This window comes from Vicia villosa, linkage group LG5, assembly GCF_029867415.1.
Source record: "Vicia villosa cultivar HV-30 ecotype Madison, WI linkage group LG5, Vvil1.0, whole genome shotgun sequence".
NCBI lineage: Eukaryota > Viridiplantae > Streptophyta > Magnoliopsida > Fabales > Fabaceae > Vicia > Vicia villosa.
This window is the reverse complement of record NC_081184.1, coordinates 83,342,615-83,350,647: the sequence shown is the minus strand read 5'-3', so window position 1 is coordinate 83,350,647 and position 8,033 is coordinate 83,342,615.

The following is an 8,033-nucleotide window of genomic DNA, read 5'->3' as shown; positions in this document are numbered from 1 at the left end:
ACTCATTTATCGCTTTCTATAGCATAACGTGTTTAGGAAGCTTTTCATTTGTACAATTACCATGTCATTCATTCTTTTGCATTACTTGCTTGTTGATTGAATCACTTTAGATCCCAAATCATAAATGTGAGGAAGCTTTCAATCGTTCATATATGCTGGAGGCCACAATCTTTGTTTTAATTGGATTTTATTATGCTTAATCTTTTGTTTATGTTGATTTTATGAAAGCATGAAAAGGATCAAGGCATTTTGTTTCATTTTGAGCATAACCATCATAACCAAATAGTCAATTCATCTTGTGAGTGTGTGATCATTTGTTAACCATTTTGAGCCTTTTTGTCAATGTCCATGTTGTTTATGCTAAATGCTTATCTTTGAGTGTTTAGTTGTCATTTTTGCATGGATGGTTGATTCTTGTTTTCTTGAACCCTCAACCATGATTTTTGGTATGAATTTTTATCTTACCTTAGAAAGTAGGGAGTATTCACATGATGCTGTGGTTGAATTCAAGTTGGGAAGAGAAATGGTTGCTACTTATGCGGTTGTTGCTATCAGGTTGAAAAGAAAGAAAAAGAAAGAAAATTGAAAAGAAAAGAAAAGAAAAAGAAAGAAAGAAAAAAAAGTGAAAAAGTTTTGAAAAACAAAAAGAAAAGAGAAGCGGGTAATTGTGCTAATAAGTAGTATGTATTGGTTTGAGAAACATGTGGTTAAGGAAGAAGTTTAATCGGAATTTTGTTGTTTGAATCTTTGGTGGATTGATCACTCCCTTAGATTTAGGCAAGTTTTTGTTTCGATTAGCCTTAGGACTTATCCCTTGTTTGTTAACCAAGCCACATTAAAACCTTGAAAAGCCCTTGTGATTCATGCTTTTATATCTTCAATGTGATTTTTGGATGAATGCATAATTTAGTCTTATGTTTGCAAGATTGTTGGATGAGTGTTAAAAGTCCTTCACCTTTGTGTGTTCTTAATCCATTGATGAATTCTTGCTAGGTGTGATTCACGAGATAGCTTGTATTATTTTAGAATGTTTAGCATGATTTTTGTATTTAGGATTCGTTTCGTTTACATGTTGTCGTTGTAGGATAGTGGTAAGTATTTACTTTGTTTATACATTTTTATATTGAGCCATACATTTGTTTTTGGTTTTCAAAACTTGTTGATTCACAATTCTTAGGTTTATTACTTTTGATTCTTTGATTTATTTGACATTGTTTGAGGACAAACAAAGTTTCAAGTCTGGGAGAGTTTGATAAGTGCCAAAATATCAATATTTTGAGTATATATTTGTGGCACTTATTGATTCTATTCTTATGGTTTTTGTAATAAAATCCTAACTTTTGTGTAAATATGTGCAAACTTATGTTTTTGATTCATTTTTATACCAATTAGTATTTTTCCATTCACTTTATAGGTATTCATGCATAATAGGAGCATTGAGTAATAATGACCAATGGCTAAGCTTCAAGAATGCAAATTTTACCAATTCATCAAAGAATAAAGCTCAAAATAAGGATGATAAAAATTATCAATTTGGTTTTCATTTAGTCATTTTTAGATAGAGCATTGAATAAGCTTTCCAACGGTTCGAACCGGACGCAATTCGGAGTTACGGTTTTCAAGTTATGACGAAAACAAAATTTGGTTTTTTCTGCTACCCGCTTAGCGAGATCAAGCTCGCTAAGCGAGATTTCCTGATATAGTAGCACGTTTAAAGGGGCAAAAATCACATTTTTTAGGTTTTGTTTTGGGGTATTTGTTCCCAACTCATCAAACCTTCATTCTTAGGGTAGATTAGGTTAGAAAACAACTATGGAGCTTGCATTTGGATGATTGGAGGTGGATTGATCATCGATCGGAGCTGACAAACCATGAGATTTTCGGTTCATTTCTCTTCCTCTTTGTGTTTTCTCTTATAGTTAGGTTTTGTGTATGTATTTACTTTAAATTCATGTATATTTTTCGCCCATGGCGTTATATAAAACTTGCTTTATAAATCTATGTTGATTGTTGTCCTAGATTTTTGCTTTGTGCTTGGGATTTAGGTTGCTTTAGAGATAAACTTCTTGAATCCTTATCTAGGATGATTATCTGTTAGTTTTTGAACTCTAGAGATATATTTAGAGCTAACAATCACTGTGGGTATCTGTACTTAATGCTTTCGTGTTTGAGCGGCGCGCGAGAGATCGTTGACGCGAGAATACAGATGTTCTCGCGACTTTGCGTTAGAGATAACCTTAGTTTTGAGTTGTCTCGTAGGTGCTTCAGAGATGAACACTTATGTGAGAGTTACGTGATAACATAGACGAATATCATGGGTTGAGTATACTTGATCGACAAGTTTAAGTTTGTAAGAAGTAGATCATATGCAAAGCATGATAAGTTTTATCTTTCCGAAGAATGAATTCTTTTCTGTTCATATATTTTACTTTTCTGTTCTTATACTTTTGTCATTCAAACCCGAGCTCGAAACCTTAGAAACTGTTGAATGGCATTCTCACCATCTCTGTGGACACGATAATTCCCAGATAAATATTTTCAAATCTTTTGTTGCTTGCCGCTATACAGCTTCAACAACGGCCAGGATTGGCAAATAGCGATAGAGGCTTATGTCTGTTTTGATGCCTCTATTTATTGGCAATTGACGATGGGGGCTGAAGCCCTAGGTACCACATGCATGTGCATTTGTTAGAGTCGCATTACATTTGTGTGATTATGATTTTATGTGATTTGATATGCGAACTTATGTGAATCGTTGTGTATTAGGAATATGAATTATGTGAGATATTGTGACGTGTGTTGTTTTAATTTAAAACGGTGAAGTAAATTAGACGGTAATGATTATACGGCAAAGTGTGATTATTATGACTTGAACTGTATATATACTATTTATCATCAATCTGTTTATATTGTTTGATATCTCACTCCTTTCTTTTATTTCGCCGTTACCTTTATACTGGTAACGTGCATGTGAGCTTGCTGAAGATTTAGACGTTGTGAGTTGAGTCGGTGGCCGCTCTAATACGTAGCACTCGGGGGGGGGGGATAAACGATTGTTTTTGTTATTGTTTTAATTTTTGAATTTTTATTTGGTTTTTGTTTAAATTGTAACTTAAAGTTACCGTGCAAAGATGCTACGACTTGATTTGAATAATTGTGAAGTTTTGTGAATTCCGCTGCGAGATTAAATAATTGTTTTGGACGATGTGATTTTTAAAGATTCATTAAATTGTTGTTTATGTTATGTGCTATGTATCTATATTAAGGCAAATAAGCCGTAATTGTTTTCGAATGACGAATATGTGATACCTCAAATGAACGTATTTTGAATTTATACTATGATTTTTTCCGTATAATTTATCGGGTAGATTTGGGGTGTTACATCAACCACTAGGGTAACGATGTAGTCAAGTTTTAAAATGCAAGCCAATTAAAAAATTTTAAACTTAGTCTTGAGAATTTGAAGATGAACTTCATCTTCTTCCTTAAGACTAACCATTTCCAGAAAATCATGATTCATCAATTCTTAACTGTTTTCCAAATCATTAACATGAAAGTTGCACAGTTTTTAACCACGAATCCATCCAAGTATCAATTATAAATTTATTCAACCTAAAACTCGTGAGTTTTCCAGAAAATCGTATGAAACCTAAAACTTAAAAATAAAATTAAATGATGCACAACAACAATAAATAACAATTAATTGAGTTATTTTAATCCTCACATGATTCTAAACATGATGGTATTAAGTTTTATTAAAAAAGATGCACAATTGGTAGAGTTCAAGTTTGATTAACTTACCTCTGAAACTGGAAATCGAAACCTGAATTAATGGACTCTTGGAGATGTTGTAATGATCTGAATAGCTTCACTGAACAACCAGAAAGCTTTTGCAATTACTAACTTGGATTGAGAGGACCTCAATCTCTCTTATGACATCGAGTTGTAGAGATGGACAAGTGAAATTATGAGGTTTTGATTCAGGTGTTACAAATGGTTTCTAATGGATACAGAAGTGTCTATATGCAATATGGGAATGTGTTTGGATTGTTAAATTGCAAAGAGATTGCAAGAATGAAGAGTTTCGATGATAAGGTTTTCAAAGCATTAAAAATGGAGTTTTTGACCAATTCCGAGTTTGAGAGAGTTTTGAGAGGTTTTAGTGTAATAAATTGGTGTGTTTGAAGTGCAGATGGCTTTTCTATTTATAGGAAATAGGCTTGAGAACTTAAGGCAACTGGATTCTTGAGTTTCAAGTTATGGTATGGTTGGAAACCAAGAATCAAGTTATGTGAAAATGATGGTTCCAATGTATGAGTACAAACATGCTATTGAGTTGTTAGATGCAGAGAGGTTGATTGATACATTTAGGCTTGCTTGTGCTCAGTTGAAAACAAGTTGAGAGCTCAATGCATTAACAAAGTGCAAAAGCAATGCTTTATCAAAATGGAAGTCATGACTTTTGTATACAAATGGCATGATTCTTGAACAAAGGCTCTAACACTAGGGTAATGCATACTAGACTTGTGTAAATCTTGATTAAGATGGGATTTGGAAGCAATGTAGGTCTACAACCAGAGATATTGAGGAATGGCATAGCTTGGATATGGATTTTGAACATGGGAGTGACTTTGAAACATCTTCCATGGTGCCTTCTTTTTTAATTTGAAACTCTCATCTCACACATCATATGAAAGAGTTCTAATACTTTTTAAAAAGCCCTGAACTTCCTCTACAACTTCCATGTTTTATGTTTCTTCAAATTCATCTTACATCTTAGTGTAAAATGTCCACAAAGTTGGAAGAAAGTTAGGTCAAAACACTTTGAAAATTTTTCTAAGTGTTGGATGAAACTTCATGAGCTCATATCTCCCAAATGGATCATTTTTAGAGAAAGAGTTGTCATTAGAAAAGTTGTAGTTTGGATCAAGATCTACAACTTTCATGTTGTAAGTTTTATCTAATTTAGCTTGGATCTTGATGTAACTTGTGCATGAAGCTTGAACTTTTTTAGGCATAAAACACTTAAAATTTCTGTGTTTTGAAGTTCTCAAACTTTGACTATTGTTGACTTTCTCAATTTCTTTGATTTTCTTGTTTTCATTTGATCAAATGACTTCAATAAACATATATTTATGATTTTGATCTTCTAAAGTCCATGGTTGACCAAATTCCTCAAAAGTCAAAGATGATCTTGAATAGTTGACTTTTTTCAAATGAATTGCTTTCTTCTAAGTATCAATTGAATCAGAATCTTCCTACCAAATCAATGATGTGAATGGAATATGATGAGGAATTGGAGATCCCGGAATCGTGATTTGAGCCATGGATTGAGACACACTTGGGATTGAATTTTGATGAGGGGGGTTAATTGAGCATATGAGAATACTTGAGCTTCTTTGTGATCCTCAAACCCTAATTTCTTGAGCTTCTTGATCAGTCACCTATCTTGTGAAAATTACATTAGCACTATCATTCTGTCGTCATCGACGTAAAGTGAAACAACATCGTGAAAATTACATTAGCACTATCATTCTGTCGTCATCGACGTAAAGTGAATACATATGAGTATGTCAATATTTCAATTTTTCTTTTACATAAAACCACATCTGCTTACATCTCTTCCACCCATTGTCTCGACCATTACTAACGAAATAAACACTAATGGGCTAATCAATGATAGGTAGTGCTGTAGGCTACAATATATAAGAGGTACAACAGTTAGAGGTGATAAAATGTAAGATATCAATTTTCCATACAATTTCAAGTTAAACAAGCCATACAAATGCAATTTTCATATACTAATGTCGGCATGATGAAACTGATGGCAGTTGCATCCTCTTTCTATCTGAAAAAACGAGAGAGCTCGGTTGAAGGTAACGCAACCATCTTTGAGCAACCATCTATAGATGGAATGAGACAAAAAAAAATTATAGATTGTTTAAAATTTGAAATTTCAATAAAATCTCAAATGAACCACCACTAACTCAAAGAAAATTCACATTTCATCAAACATCACATGCCAACAATGTTGTTAGACCACACATCATGACACTTATATAGCATTTGGCAAAAGTGTCAACAAACATATAACTTATAAGTGACTTATACACAACACTTAATTCCAATATAAAAAACCAATTACTAATCATATAATGAATTTCAAACTTAAAGAAAATTAGTTTCATTTGACAAAACAACATGCCTCTTTCAACTACAAGAAACAGAAAAAGGAACACTCACCATTGCAATTGCATAGGTTATACTAGAAAGAACAAAATCTCTGTGATTTCTCAGATGTGTTGCCTCTATGGGAGAACAAACTTAAATAAATCCTATAATACTAAAACTATGAGAACAAACCTAAAATAAATTCTTAATACTGAAACTAACAAATCCTGTAAACAGAACAACCTTAAATAAATTTATGAAAACTAAACCACTATTTTCAAAGGTTGAGCCTATAATAATTATAAATTACCTCTAGACCCTTGATTCGAACAACAAAATAATAGCTTGCATCCTGTACCAGCACCTCTTGTTTGAGCTTTTTCAACAACACCCTCGAACATTTCCCTCTAAATAAACACACAAAATTCATGTTAGTGCTTCCAAAAGATGTAAAACATGCACATACTTGTAGCATTAGGTTTTCATAATCTAGTTCAAATACACATTGGTTTTGCAAAATTAGAAATCTTTACTTTAATCATTAAAACCAGGCAAGAGGCAAGAATACTCTATATACCTTTAACTAAAAACTATTAGAGTGTGTTTGGATGAGGTAATTGGAAGTTTTAAAGGAATTTAAAATTCAAAGCAATTTAAATGATTCAATTGAAATCCATTCATTTTTAAATTATTTTGTTTGGATGAAGTATAAAGATAATTCAGTGTTAGAAATTTAGGGTCATTTTTTTATAAATTTTAAATTTTTTAGACCAAATAAAAAATTGAAAAGTAGGGACCAATGTGCAATTTTTAAAAATTTGAAGGACCAAATTGTAAAATTTAAAAATTATTAAGGATTAATTTGCAATTTTTTGGGGTCAAATTTGTAATTTTGGAAAATATGAGGACCAATTTGCAAATTTTGAAAAAATGATAGTAACAACTAACAAATACATTCTATGAAGTATGAGACGAATTTCAAATTCTTTGGTTTTTAGTGTCATTTCAAAATGATTAAATTTAACTTAGATAAAATACTCCATAAATTTCCATCATTCTAACAATTCTTCATTTTGGTATCCAAACAATAAATTTTGTGCAAATCATTTTAAATTCCTTCAAAACATTACACTATCTCATTAAAATACTTCATCCAAATACACTCTTAATGTTATCGCATAAAATGAGTAACAAGGTTTCAACCTAGAACAACACCATTGAATCCGAGAGGAGTTTCTTATCTACTTATCCATTTAGATCCCCATTGTGTATCCACAGCACTTGAGGAGACAAATTGATATGATGACCATTGCTCTAACTTCTTTCCTAAAAAATTGGCATTCTATGAAAAGTTTTCTTTTTGTAAGGTTGAAATTGTTGCAAGCCTCTTCCATTAGTAACCACAATCTACATACCAGATTAATAATCCACCAACAGTAATACAGTTCAACACCCTTGAACCACTCACTAAATTTAACTTGAAACCACCATTCCCTGCCATCTTACTGTATTTCAAGGATCCGCCATTTTCCTCGCAACCGTTAGTATTAAGCTTCAGTGGTTGTGCTAAAGTTAATCCATCCGCCTTAACAGATTCAGTGATGCCTTTAATTATGTTTAAAACATTTGTTGGCTCAGAGTTCTTATCGGTAGAAACATGTGGTTCTGAAAATTCTAAGCGTTTCAAAGATGGAGCATCTCTATCACAATATTTGCGTCATATGCTCCCAATATGTTGACTCTTGACCACAGATAAATTTTGCTCCCTCATAATCAGGGGACTTGGACATGAGCTCTCGTAAACTCATTCTCAAATTGTTATAATGCTGGAATGTGAGAGGCTAACTTAATGGCCAATTTAA